The sequence below is a fragment of the Tauraco erythrolophus genome, chromosome 1 (genome assembly GCF_009769465.1).
Source record: "Tauraco erythrolophus isolate bTauEry1 chromosome 1, bTauEry1.pri, whole genome shotgun sequence".
Classification (NCBI taxonomy): Eukaryota; Metazoa; Chordata; class Aves; order Musophagiformes; family Musophagidae; genus Tauraco; species Tauraco erythrolophus.
This window is the reverse complement of record NC_141465.1, coordinates 20,481,115-20,496,605: the sequence shown is the minus strand read 5'-3', so window position 1 is coordinate 20,496,605 and position 15,491 is coordinate 20,481,115. Positions and strand designations below refer to the sequence as shown.

General features: G+C 36.9%; 1 protein-coding gene across 2 annotated transcripts in view; it reads right to left on the bottom strand.

Moving 5' to 3' along the window:
* GBE1 (1,4-alpha-glucan branching enzyme 1) overlaps positions 1 to 15,491 on the bottom strand; it is a 172,424-nt gene that overhangs the window by 27,994 nt on the left and 128,939 nt on the right. The gene's annotated exons all lie outside the window — the stretch shown is intronic.

The window sequence follows — 15,491 nt, the reverse complement described above, 5'->3', positions numbered from 1 at the left end:
TCATCCTGATTATCTAGCCCACACAACCACGGAATAGACTTCATTTTAAGACAAGGAATAGGTTTATCCAGATTTAGCTCACACTTCATTAAAAAAGAAAAAAAGTTGTAATTTAATCAAGAAACAGCTTAGCTTCTCTTATGTAGAATCTCCAAAGCAGATCTCAGCTAAAGATTTGCAGCAACACCTCATTTGGGACTCAGTATTACGAATTACTTTCATGTATGCAAAGGTTTCTTGTTTTATATACCGTCATTATTACAGTTTGAGAGAAATCCAACTGGACTTAATGGTTCTAACGTGTGCTATAACTCGCTGCCTAGAAGACTCTCAGTCATGTTGGACCATTCATTTCACACAGGATTAAAATGAGTTAAGTACCTTGAAAGCTAAACGCATTTCGAAGGCTATGATAAGTTGATTCATCACAAACATTTCAGAGATTACACATAACACCTACACACCATAAAACAGAGACAACAAGCTGTGTAACTGGAAATATGTATGGAAAGTAATACGCTCAAATTTAAGAGGGTTTCTATTTAAAAGAAAAAAAAAAAGACCCTAACATTTCTACAAGCAGTTACTCAAGTTTTGTCAATAAACCAGAGGTTTGTGGGCAGCTGAAGGGCAGGGATGCTGCGAGAAGTTGGGCGGCGTTTCCCGGGTGGGTACCCTGGATGTGCAGCCACCATCTGCTGTCTCGCACCGCCTGCGCCGCCTTGAAGGCCCGGAGGATACAGTCAGAAGTGACAGCTACAAATTTAGTTTTTTGAAGGGATTTTTGTGTATTTCCATGCTTCACAGAAACAAAGAAATGAACAGAGAACAAAAGAGAAAGGCTGCATATATATTTAGGAGAATCTTTCACAGTGGTATCTGTTTTGTAAACGAATTGACAAGTTGTAAATTAAATTTCCCGTTCAAAAGCTAAACCACTAGATTTCATATTCAGCTCAAAACCAGAGACAAATATAAAAGAATCAGAATCACAGCAGGACTTTGAAAATGACCTTGGAATAATGCTGGACTGAGCTCTTAAACTGTGCTAACAATACGGTACGGAAAATGAGGAAAGATATTGCTACAAAACAGACACCAAATTCAATATTCTTTTAAGAGCCGGGCAAGGTATTACCTTCTTTTGTGATCTGAGCACTATTGAAAAGACAGACTACACGAGATAGCTCAGTTAAAGATAGCAAAAAACACCAGAAAGTCAGAGATGATATGTGTCTTGAACAGACAGCCAAGGAAATCATATCTATTTGTTCAAGAAAAACAGGGGAAATAAGCAACAGAAGATAGAGAAAAAATTAGACTAAACGAGCCCATCATTTCACTAGAGTATTTCACTGAAGTCAAGCATATCTCCATGTTTATACCATGTACCAACTCCTCTGCCTCCACTTGCTTTGCCTATTTCCCCACCACAGTTGTTTGAATGCTGCTTTTTTTTTGTTTTGGTTTGGTTTTTTTTGTTGTTTTTTAAAAAAACAATAGAAGAGCAGCAAAATACAAAAGCAATGTTATTTTTCTAGCCATTACTAATGGTCATTAAGAAAAAACGGAATTTAACATAGTGCAGCAGCTTGATAGAAAACCAAATCACTTGCTGATGTCTGAAAAGCACGTTGACGGTCTAAAGCTCTAACTGCTCACACTTTAGAAGTGTTTCTGTGGGTATCTTCTGGACAACATATGAGCTTTTTGTATGTGTTGCTTGATTTTAAGAGTCCCGATTTCATTTTTGAGAAAGAGAAATATAAATTCATAAATAATGATAGAACAAATTCAAGTAGGCATTCTTTGCTATGTTTTTAAGATGTGGTATGGGGAAATGAACTAACATTTAGGATGCAAGCAAGCCTTCCAATTAAATTCCAGACAGTGCTTTTGCACTTGAGAAGTGTTAAGGCTATGTATCTTTTAACAAAAATACACATCTCACTACTTTTTTTCTTTTTTTTTTCGTAATTGCTATTTTTTCCTAATTCAACTTTACAACAAATGAGGGGAGTTTTGAGGAAAGGGAAGCTACAGGTAACTGACTGACACTTCTAGAGATAACTAATGGTACCTGTAAAGTATCCGCTGCCCCCTTCCCCATGTTCCACTTCTCATTTCTGACATGAATCAGCCACATTCACTTCTCGATAATTGTGAAAGCCTCCAAGCATAGAAGTACTATTGGGATTTCTTTTCCTGTAATTAATTTGCTGTTTGATATAAAGGTCCAAACTACAGACTGACAAGAAGCCAGCTGCTACAAATGATGCAAATCAAGACAATGGAGCTAATGTGGGGGAGGCAGAGAACAAAGCTGAAATTAACTGGAATTTTGATTAGAGAAACAAAACAAAGACAAATCATTGAAGTGCAATGCATGCTAATTTTATCTGTGAATCAATTCAAGTTTGCTATTTTCTACATATTGTGCATATTGGACAACTTGACTATGTACAAGATTTCAAGATCACAATTCCAACAAATTAACTTTCTATTACTATAATGAAAATTTACATCACACTTGTTTATTAAGCTAGAAATGCATTTACACCACAAAGTAGTTATGCTGCTGATGATTACTTTGAAGCTGTGCCCCACAGGTCATTAAATTTTTCTTGATCTCTCTTCTTTAGACATCCTTACTAGCAATTCTCTCTCAAAGAATCAGCCTAAGCAGAACTGAAGTCATATTTAAAAGATGCAGCAGGTAGGGTCAAGAGATGTCTGTTATTTTGGTTTGTTTGTGTTTTGAATTAAGTATGACATTAAATACTTTAAAGGCAGTTAAAGTAGGTAGTTTACTTGATATATCAAAGGTAAAAAGTTGAATTAGGTGTATAAGACTGAAGAAGTTTTTAAATGATCTAAAATACTATTAAAAGATCCTATTTAAAGCTGACAAGCTGGAAACTGGACACATTGGGGCAGAATTTCAACAGTTCCACTTTAACATATTTCTATCAAAGGAAGTGGAGATATGTTAATTTACACAAGCCAGATAATCAACTCATCCGAGATTTAACTGATTTGAATTTTATTTCAATACCTTTGTGAACAATGATGACAATGTAACGATCTGCAGATTATATATAGTATCAATGCACATCAGATCTAGATAGCATATGAGATTTATCATTATTTCAAAAAACAAACATTTCAAACAATTAATCCTCATTTTCCCTAGTTATGAAGCTCTTGGCTATTAAGTTATTCTGATATTTTATATTTACTCATGTTTGTACCAAATCTTCAACCCCTTATGTAATTAAATTACGTTACCAAAACTAAGTAAGAAACTCTATACTGCCTTCAAATTACGAGAGAACGACCTTCATTATAAGCGTTTATTTAATCCTGTCATCCATGCAACAATATAATAAATTGAAATTCCAAACAGACTCCTGTTGAAACACTTGGGTTAGAGGACTTGGAGATCTTCATTTTTTTTTCATCTCTCTAGCACTGGTATTCAATGACGCATCGGTCCCAAAAGACTAACAAAAATCAATTCAGGCAAACAATTCTATTGTAATTCCTGCATAAAACACAGGCTAGAGGAAATACTATATATGAGGAAGTGGTAAAAAGAGAGGTAAGAAAAGTAAAGTATTATTCTCTCATTTTCTGAAAATATCAGATATTTTCTCCTTCAAATCTATGATAAGAGAAAAATCAGGATAGCATCGTATTTGTTTTGAAACTCAGATCTTCCATATCTTCTAGGGAGGAAAGGAGGGGACGCTTAACCTTGTCTGTACTAAAGGATCAAAGAACGCATCTCCTCTGGTGTGATACAATCATAAAAAAAAGCATGCCTCTAACGTATCAAAGACATAGGAAAGTATCGAGTCCTTAAAATGGTGACCCCAGATCACACCAGAGATACAGTCCTGCATCCACTCTATCCAGAAGAACCAGACCAGCTACAGAATGAAATTTTGAGGAATTTCCTGAGATGTTTGACCTGTTGCTCCAAGAAGAAATCTTTCCGTTTATCTAGAAATGTAGTTTCTTGTTCTTCCACTAGAATAATATAGATTTAATTTATACATCACTACATGAAGGCTTCTGTTATAATGACTTTTCCTGCTTTTACAGCCTCTCTTTTCTTCTTTAGTACTTTTCAATCTCAATTGTTACCACAGCAAACTATTTGGAATACGGCTTTAACACTATTCAGGTATGACATTCCAGTCCTATTTCTTAATATACCAGTAAACCCTACTGAATCAGAACTAAATGTCCATTTAGTTGCCTGTTTCCAACAGCAGCCAAAAGTAGGTGCCTAGGAAAGGACCAAAGAAAACAAGGAGCATGAATGATGCTTCCTCTTAACACACGTCACCAGCCTCCATTCATTTTCAGGACATGACGATTACTTTTTTTCTTCTTTCCTCCTCCTCTTACAGACTATATTTTATGCATAAAACTAACATGGAAGCCTGTAATACATTTTCACACAGTCAACATAGGTAGGTAGCACTTTCAAATGTCCTACCTATCATTTGAGTATCCAAGCTTTTAAATAGCAAATATTTTCCTACTGAGGCTTTAAAGCCTCCCTCTTCGCCCTGAGAAATCCTAAAGAAAACAACAACGGTGGTCCTACCAACATCAATAGGATCAAACTGCAACACTAACTGCAATTTCTTCCAATTTCTATGAATAATTGCTGAAGCTATGAAGATAATAATAATAATAACAACAACAACAATAAAAACAACAACAACAACAATAACAACAATAACAACAATTGTAAAAATCTTCAAGATAACCTGAAATAAATTTTCAGAATGTTATCCTTAGATATAGAAACCACAGTTTTTTTGCTCTTTGATAACTACCGGTAGTTGTGAAACTTTCTGTATAAGCCTGCTTCATAAAACAAGATGTGTGTTGGGGAATATCAGCTCTGGCAAAACCTTAATTGGGACAGTATACTCTCCATTCTGTTCTTTTGAGACTTTTATATTAAAAAACCCCCAAAACTGGGTCCAGAGAAACCACTTATGGATTCAAAGAGTTTAAGACCACACCTGGAGTGTAGGGAGACTTGCCTGTCATGATCCTGAAGATTCTGCAGATGGCTCTCCTCCCTTCACTTATCTGTTTACAATTGGTTTGAGTAAAACTCAAAACATTTCGAGAACTCTGAAAACTGGTTTCTGTTCTTACTTTCCAAGAAATGAAAACGTAGATTTTCAAATCAGAAAGAATAAAGTACAGCATAAAAAAAAAATTATAAACCCCTGAAAACTATGTTTATATAAACACATTATTCATGACGTACCAAAGCTTTTGGCAACGGAAAACTGTACAATACTGCTCAGCAGGAAAACGTTAACTTTAGAAGTTATATTCATCATGCTAAGTATTTTATTATTTTTTGTATTATTTTTTAAAGGGCATTTTCTGGTTACTGACCTTTTCTCCTCTGAAAGAGATAGCTTTGTAGCACACATCACTTGCAATAAACGCCTTCTTGTCAAAGCAAACAGATCAGCTTTATTATTCCCTCAGTCATTAAGGCAAACAGGCACAGGTTAATACAAACAAATCATCCAGGAAAGCAAATATTCTGATATCAGACACATTATTTAAATTCAAGAGGCTTCACAATTTACTATTTCTTTTTTATAGAAGCTGACGAATGCTTACCGAGTCTGTGCTCTTGCAAGATACACTATTGATTTTATACTATTAAAAGTCCCACTAGTCTGATTTTCCTGTTTTAATATACTGGCCATTTCAAATCACATCATGCTATTAGTCAAGCCTAGATAAATACAGTTAATCTGTACAGTTAATTTTCAAAGGGATGTTGCATCTGTAACCTCTAGTCTAGCCTGCTGCACTGAAGGAAGATCAAGTCATACAGGGAAACTGACCCTGCCTCAATGCAGTATGTTGCACCGAAGGTACTTTTTTCCTAAGCAAGAGCTTACACCATAACTCTTGCTTTGTATTTTTACATTTTAAGTCTTTTTTCTCTGCAAGTATCTTGAAAAAATGAATGAGAACTATAAATGTGCTAGGGTCTTTGGTAGATGCTTACAATAGACATGTTAAGTCATTTTAAAATTTAAAGCTTTCTGAAAAAATAAATATTTTTTATAACATTTAAGCACAGTTCTGTCTCTTCTTAAAAAAAAATGTTTAAAATTAAATATAATTTCCTGGGTTGTGGTATACCAATAAGTGACTTGCTTGTCTCCCATTCCCCCTTCCTTCAAGGCTGGCCTGTTTTCACTCATTTCCTACTGATGGTAAAGAGTTGGAGTTATGATACTGCACGATTTTATAATGTTGATAAAACAGTTCCAAGTTCTTAAAGGAGATAATTTTCCAGTTGTTCTAACAAAAGTTCCAACCATAGTAAATAGTATTGTTTAGTCCTCGTATTTGAAACCTGAACCTCTCTTTTGTCAGATTAATTACAGAAAAAAAAAAAAAGTAACAAGAGAACAAGCCATTCTATTCAGAAGCACCAACTCTGTATACCCGTATTAGTAAAGGCTGGATGGCTGAAGAGCTTGCTTACATAGAGGAGTAATCAGGCACAGGTGTAGTGGACAGACCAGGGCATTGCTTAGTGTGAGTCACTCTACTTTTCAAAAGCAGCAGAGTGCATGATGGTTATGCCAGCATGTTTGTATTTAGAAGGACTATATTTACACAGAAAAAAATATTTATCAGGAATAAATATTTTCTCTGTTTACTTATTTGTAGTGTTCCATCAACAGTATTCAATGAAATATTAGTGGCACCACTGATAATAGTATTCAGTTCCTAGGGGCAGATTAATGTTTTCCCTTATATGCTTTAGCAAGCAGACATCCAGAGTTGCTGCAGTTCATACTAATGGACCATGAGAAGCCATCTAGGCTAGAAGGGACCCTGAGAGGATGGTTATTTTATTAACTTACTCTTAGAAACTTTCAGTCCTGTAAGTTTACATTTCAGCACCTCTCACCAATGTAGAATAATACATTTCAGGCTTAAAATTTACTGCATGCTCATACACAGTATTTTAAAAAACTGAGTAACAACATAAACTATTTTTGTTGGTGTTACACTGAAACAGTTTCCATGTCACTGTTTCCTATTAGCTGCATCTTGATAAAAGCAAGAGACTGACTTGGCTAATGTGATGTCTCCACTATGCTCTACATTTATATGCACAGTATACAGTATACATTATTTACTTAACCACCTCCAAGAGTTTACTAAAATATTTCAGCAGAGAAATACTTCATGACACATTGCAAAGGTTAAAAAGAAAGAAAACCACAACACAACAAAACCAAAAGCCAACAAAAACCATACAAAACCTCTGACAAGAAACTTTCCTAAACAGAAGGTGCTGTCAAAGAAGTTCTAGCTAAATCTGTCAGTGTGGCGTATCGCTGGGTATTGATAGCTACCACAACTGAGAGGTTAATGGGCTTAAAAAATGAATCAAGAACCAGACTGGAACAGGAAGAGGTCACATAAAGATGGCAAAACTTTTGCCATAACATTTTAAATACATATCAGTTATAATGAATAGAGAATTTCATCCTTTAATTTTGAAAGAGCATATAAAGCATTATGTTAGTGAAAGAGAAAATGCAAACCAAAGGAAGAGCCCATTTGAATAGTATTTGATACACAGAAAAAGTTAAAGCTTTTTGTTTGTTTGTTTCTAAACACAATTCTACACAACCGTTGCAATCTTAGATGTAACTGATATCTAACTCGAGCTGTACTTCAGATATGCAAGGATATTTGCTTAGGAACTAGTCGGAACAAACAGAAAGCAGGTAACTCAAGCAGAAAACCAGCTAGAGAGCTAGGTGTACTGCATGTGAGCTAGTCCTACTCCGGAACGTTTCCAGTTTCTAACATTCTCCCTGCAGAAGGCTCCACCTCAACGGTGATCACACCATCCACACATTTTTCAACAGTGCACTCACCAACATTTTGGACGTGCCACCCGTCTACTCGTCCCTCAGCCTCTCAAGCGAAAATACATACACAGTAGTACTTCATATTGGTAGATGAACGTCGTTTTCAAATGCACGTTTTCTAGATTTATTTATAAGAGGGTAGCCAAGCTGAAAACATGGCTGGCACTTCAAACACAAGGTAGCAGTGTTGTGACAGCCCTTACTTTCAGAGCTTATGTCGCGTTCTCTGATTGCATTTCATTGATATCTACTTCTACAAAGACCTGCTTCACTTATAAAGTTACCTTGGAGTCAGGGAAGCCTGTTTGTGAGCATGGTCCTTAGCAACTCTTTCAGACCTGTTTCATACAACATGTCCTAGCTCTACACTCTGCTCTGAGATACTGAACAAACAATCAAGTTGTGCAGAACTCCTGAAGAAAGAGCGAAAGAGATCTGATGCATTTGCGATAGATGCCAGCACATCTCAACATGGCATGCTGACTGGTATAAGAATTTTCTGTGCTTAAATAGCCCAGGTTTTACAATCCAACTTAGTTCTGGTGAATGTACAATTAACTGATCCACTGTGAGTGAATGCAATCTCTGTACAATTAGGTCTGGGCATGGTTTAGTCTCTGAGATAAGTTGCGAAGCTCAAAGATCTTCTCTCAGTCCTTGGGAAAAAGTAGAAAATAAAAAAAAAAAAAAGCAGAATCTGGCATGAAGAGTAAAAGTCAATATCCTAATCTCAAAATAAAAGTTTATAGACATAAAAGGAATACAAAATTTGATTTAAATTTATACACTCATGCAGAAAATCTTAATGTTAGCAGAGAATTCCACCACACTGAAGTGTGAAAAAAGAGTATAATGATTCTAAAGTCATACATCACATTTGATAAGAAACTTTTTACATTAAAATCCTTTCAGGTTCTTAAGTCATTATGGAAACATACATTAAAGAAATTTTTTAACATAATCACATCTTTCAATTACATACCATTTGGAAAATACAGATCGGTAAGACACAGACTTATTACTATAGGGTTTCACAACAATCCTCCAACATAACGCACGTAGTGCTTGGGTAGTAAATCCAAACCCATTGTCAACAAGAAAGTCAAACATTATGACCCAGAATTGCATATTATCAATGCTTCAGAATACAGAAAGCCTTCCAAAATGAGAAGAGTTGCAAGTATTTTAAAGTCAGGTTTCTTTTACAGAGTTCTCTCAAAATAATTTGTTTCAAGAAAGACTTGCTTCAGTGAGCTGATAAAAAAGCCTAGCCCTGGCAAAATCCAGCATTCCTACTGTTCAGCAGAGTGTATTTTCTTTCTATGACTACTTCAATTCCACTCCTTAGCAGGAAGACATTTAAATTTTTATTGTGCTTCTACCTCTCAGCAAAAGAACATACGAGGGTGATGATAAATAATCATGCACTGAGGATTTAAGGTTAGATCAGGTTGGTTTGTTCCTGGATTTGGTTGGGGTTGTTGTGGTTTTTTTTTTTTTTTGGTGTATGTGGGTTGTTTTTTTTAATACACAGCAGATGAAAATAAATGCCAACTACTGACACTGAAAAAGATTTGCCAAATATCCCCTTTGCTTCAGGGCTACTGCTGTGGGATGAATGAAATATTAGCCATCTGTAAAATTCAAACATGCTGGGGAAAATATAAATACAGAATCCCCATTTTGAAAGTCATACGCTTTGCTAATGGTTTAAAACAATCCTGAGGTAGGATGTATCAGTTAATCAATCTGCTTTCCTATACAGTTATTGAAGTAATGTGATACATGAGATAAGAACATTCATGAAAGGAATTGTATGTATAGACAAAGGACAGGTTGTCCAGAGAAGTTGTGGATGCCCCATCCCTGGAAGTGTCCAAGGCCAGGCTGGATGAGGCTTTGAGTAACCTGATTGTGTGGAAAGTATCCATGCCCATGGAACTAGATGATCTTTAAGGTCCCTTCCAACCCAAACCATTCTATGATTCTATGACTCAGAGTGTGGGCAACAAGTAAAACCTCATGCTGCCACTTTCAAATGCTCATACTAAACCATTTTCAGACAGCAATATGCTGCATGAGCTGTAAGAGGTAAAAGGGCCCAAAACAGATCTCAGCTATACATGCTTGAGTTTACCAGTTGACAGCTTGTTTGTGTCACTGAAGTTATTTAACCCAACAGCACAGTTTGAAGAAGGCAGAAAGTAAGGGTGGAATGAGACCTACCAGAAACTGGAAAAGCATGTTTATAAAAGAGCAAAGATCCTGCATCAGGAGTGTTAGAGGTCCTTGTTGAGTTTGGTGCTACCCAAGATTGGACTACCCTGCTGGTCACAGGGATTGAGAGGCAAAAAAACAGCTGAAGCTCTGAGCCAGCAGTCACTGCCTCCTACAGCTTTAAGGTGTTGCTTATCAGCTGCTCCATGCTGCCTTGTAGGGAGATAAGTAAATCTGCACAAGTCCAGTCTGGCCCACTCAGACTGCCTGCAGCCATCAGCAGAAACTGCTGCACGTCCTCTAAGTATAGCTGCTGATGCACAGAATTGCAGCATGCCATTGAGAAACGTGTGATGCTGCTCTCATTGGTGGCCCATAGTCCCAATTCAAGCACAGAACAGCACAGTAACTGCATGAAATATTATCTTGGGAAAGTGATGAGATCTATGCCTAGCTGCTAACACAAATGTTGGTTCAATCTCTTCTAGCTCTACTCAAAGACAAAGCGAAACCAGCAACTTCAAATCAGAACACATCACGGTATTATGCATTACTTTTCTGGCATTTCCACTGAAACCAATACAGTGTTTCAGCGTGATTTGCTGGAGTTTTAGAGGAATTTTTATCTAATAACTCAAGTTAAAACATGTTGTTGCTTGAAAAAACATCTAACAGTAGTTCAGATAGGGATTCCCATTAATCAGACAACAGATTTAAGTGATTAAGGAAGAACGACACTAAACAAAGTCAAAACTGACTATTTTAAGATAGAAAAATACAAGCCTGCCAAAACCTCCTTGCGAAAACTTGAGTATTTTGAGCAATCTGAGGAGGAAAGGGGAAGCCTTGAGAGTATCGAATTCTCATTTCACTATGCCAAATTAAACAGTACATTTACATTCTGATTTATTTTCCTTCTGCTTACTAGCAAATAAATAGATGAAAACAGTACTATAAACAGTTTAAATTCTATCGAGTGACTTTTATCAAGTATCAAATAATTTCCTGATTTTTCATCTCACAAAAATTTGACTTTTCATCTTAATTTGGAAAGAAAACTAGCTTTGAACTGATATTCCAAAGAACAAAACTGCTGCTTTGCAGAGTATGTTTCAAAAGCAACATCTTCAGTGGTTTCATAAATATTTATGTTGGTATAAACATAATTAGTGTGTATATCAGAAGAACATCTCCCATCAATTTACCTACTTTGTGTATTCATTGTTTCAGTCTTTTTTCCCCTCTTTCAACTTGTTCATTATTATCTTTACAGGTTTATTTTGTTTTGTGGGGGATTTTTTTTAGTTGCTTTTTTGTTGTGCGGTTTGGTGTTTTTTTTAAAGATATTTTTACATAAAAAAATAAAAGAAGGTGACTGTTTTATTTAAGACTATAACTAGACACTTGAAAGCAATTTTTCTAAGTGATGGTTATTAGTTTTAGCATATTTCTAAAGTTCTAGCATAATAATTGTATGGTGACAGTATAATCTGTTGCACGATCTCTGCTCATTACAGTCAATTATACACAGGATGTCTAAAGCAAGATTATTTGTATCTTTTTGTTATTGTTATTGTTTCCTATGTGGAAATGGATACTGAGGCATGCAAGTTTGTTTTTTCAGAGAGAACAGTTACAGATCAGTAGTCAGGGTCTGTGGTACTTTGCCATGCTACAAAAAGGACAGGTTTTAAGAAGATTCACGTCTGCCTCATGATTGACTGAACTATTTACGACTATCAAGGCCAGGTTGGATGAGGCTTTGGGCAACCTGGTGTAGTGGAGGGTGTCCCTGCCCATGGCATAGGGGTTGGAACTAGACGATTTTTGAGGTCCCTTCCAACCCAAATCATTCTATGATTCTATATTGAACTGACTAAGAAGTCAACTGTTCAGTCATGGAACAGAACAGGTATGGTGCAAATTGAAATGCCTTGCCTGTCTATAAGTAAGATCTACTAATGAAGGTGCACAAAAGGTATTTGTTAATGAGCAAAATCCTCCGATGATATAGTTCTAACCTATTCAAGGCAGTAATTGCCCCGGTGTTCTCTCTCCCTCTCACTGGGATAGCGATCGAGTCTCACAGTTCAAAGAGTTATTTTTGCAAGATATAATGTGTCTGTCAGATGGAGGGTGACTGCACCTGCATGACGTTAAAAATCAGAATTCATTTAAAAATCATTGAAATGTGCTGCTTCCACAAAAAAATATTTGGAATGATCACTACAACAGCTCCTAAATTTTAGTATAGAACCAGTCTCTGAAGACCACTACCTTCTAATACTAATCTACAATTAATTACATCAGACACCAAGAACATCTGATGCCATGTTTTAGCCTATGACTTAAAAAAACAAACAAATTGTTCTGCATAGCACAGAGTTGGCAACTTTATAAAGCAGGTCCCTGACTGAGTAACTGAGGATGGTGCTGCCAGCACGGGTGCACGTGTGGAGAATGCCACTACTGCAAAGGCTAGGGCAGAGCATTACAAGCATCCTGATGAACAGATGAGCCAGATTTACAAGTGTAATTTACAGATAGTCTCGACTCACCTTTACATTAAACCAGCTTCAGCACAACTGAGAAATGGGTGAAAGGAAAAAAGAAATACAGCAAGAGAGAAAATAGAGGAAAGAAGAAAAATGATTTAACATGTTTAGATAAAGCCTATTAGGCAATTGCCCAGCAGGCAATAGCTTTCGAAGCTGAAGCAAAACATCACTTCTCAGATAAAAAGAGGACTTGGAGAATGGTACCGATGGCACCTTTGCTACAAGTAGCAAGTGGTTTATAAAATACTCTCCAAAATATCTAAGATTAGAGAACAATTGCACAGCAAGGCCCTCATCATTTTTTTGTTTGCATGTGGGGAGACAGGGGAGAAGAACTAAATCTTGCAATATTGAGAGAACAGGCTTAAAACAAGATAATGGAATCAGAGAATAGTTTGGGTTGGAAGGGACCTTTAAAGGTCATCTAATCTAGTCCAACACCCCTGCAATGAGCAGGGCCATATTCAACTACATCAGGTTGTTCAGAGTCCCGTCCAACCTGACCTTGAATGTTTCCAGGGATGAGGCATCTACCACCTCTCTGGGCAACCTGTTCCAGTCTTTCACCACCCTCATTGTAAAAACTTTCTTCCTTCTATCTAGCCTGAATCTACCCTCTTTTAGTTTAAAACCATTACCCCTTGTCCTGTTGCAACAGGCCCTACTAAAAAGTCTGCCCTCATCTTTCTTATAAGTACTGAGAGGCCACAATAAGATCTCCCTGGAGCCTTCTCTTCTCTTCTCTAGGGCAGAACAACCCCAACTCTCCCAGCCTTTCCTCACAGGAGGGCTGTTGCATCCCTCTGATCATTTTTGTGGTCCTCCTCTGGATCCACTTCAACACATTCAAATGTTTGTTGAAATTTAAAACATAACAGGGAAACAAAGTAGACTGTAGCTGAACATTACCATACTCTTTCTTTGAAAAATCAGCTGTAGCAGAAAACATCTTACATGTTTAGTTAATCTTTCACATTCTCCTTCCCTTGTACTTCCGAATAGGGTATGCCTTAAAGAAACAGCTTTAAGAGACATCAGAAGATCCATAAGATGCACTGGCTTATCTGGCATTATTCCACTCCCTTTCCTTCAGGTAATCATTCTCACTACAGACAGAAAGACTAGAGAAAAGATTTTAGCCATTTGCCCCTCAATAATAAGTCTTTTGATGAAGAGCTTTTAAGAGGTACTCAGAGTGTCATCAGGCAGAGCTTCTGCCTATTTTGTATTTCACTTACCAATTTTCAGGTTTTAGTACAGAAAATTGTTCAAACAACTAGGATATCCAAGACCCACTAACACATTCCAACATTTCCTGATGACTGGCATATCACAAACATAACTCCAGACACATATCAGCCCATACATTAGGAACACTAGCATGAGGTACATGGACATCAGCCTAGCAGCATGCGTTCACAAACAGCAGCAGAACACAACTGCTAGACTTCAAACTACTGGTGATGGTTCTTGATTTTTTTATATAGAAAAGCCTTGGAAGAGCTAAAAAAGTCTAAAGAATTTTCTATAAATAACTTGTTGAATTCATCACAGCACTTCATGCCACCAGCTTTAATGAAGGAAGACACTATTCAGTATATGTTTTTCCTCACCCAAAGCCAATACGAAAGTGGAAGCTACGAATTTTGGTATTTCAAGCTGCATTTAGATTGACAGGAAGATGATATAGAACAGTATACATTTAGGTTAGGGACTGGCACCCCAAGAGCGAGCAAAGTGAACTGCCTGAAGTGACCAGCATATACCTGACAGAACAGAAAAGTATGGGTTTTTTACAACTCCATTTTACTTCCTGAATTTGAGAAAAGATGAAATAGAATTTTGTAATATTAAAAAGAAATCTAACCAACTCCATCTGTGGGGCTTCACTGGTCGTGTGGTTTAACCCAGTTGGCCACGAAAGACCACACAGCCACTTCCTCACCCTTCCCCACTCCCGGGGGATAGGGAAAAGAATTAAAGGACAACAGGGAAGGAGACCTGTAGGTTGAGATAAGAACAATTTATTAGTAATAATAAATCAAAATAAATAATGATAAAATGAATAAAGATAATTATAATAAATGATAATAATATATACAAACAAGTGATGCACAGTGTAAATTGTTCATCATCCATTGACCAATGCTCAACCCATCCTGGCTAGTGGTCCCAAAACAGACAAGCTGCAAAACCGCAATCCTGGAAGAGCGAGAGCCCCAACAAGAGTGAGAAAGAGTGAGCGAGCCCAAACTTCCTGGCCAGCCTTCATCTATACACTGGGCGTGATGTTGCATGACATGGAACACTTCATTGGTCAATTTGAGCCTCAATCCTAAATCTAAACTCAAATCATAAACTATGAGTTGTGGGTCCTTTGTCCCACAGGCTCCCTCCCAACCTGTGGTGCTCCTGCACAGGGGAAGCTGAAAAGTCCTTGATGTTTCAGCAATGACTATAAACATCAGTGTGTTATCAACATTCTTCTCATAACTAATCCCATGCTAAACCCAAAACAGCACTATTCTAGCTACTTAAAAGAAAACTGACTCTATCCCAGATGAAACCAGGACAAATGGGAATTAATCAAGTGCTCTTTCTTATTGGCCTGGTGATGCAGGTGGGAGAAAAGTTGCGTTTTGGATGGTACATCCTTGTGGTAACTGAGGAAGGGACTACTCTGGACAAGCTTCTTCACAGATTAGAGTGCTAACTTTTGTCTAGAGTCATTCCTATAAGAGAGGAAAGTATTACAAAG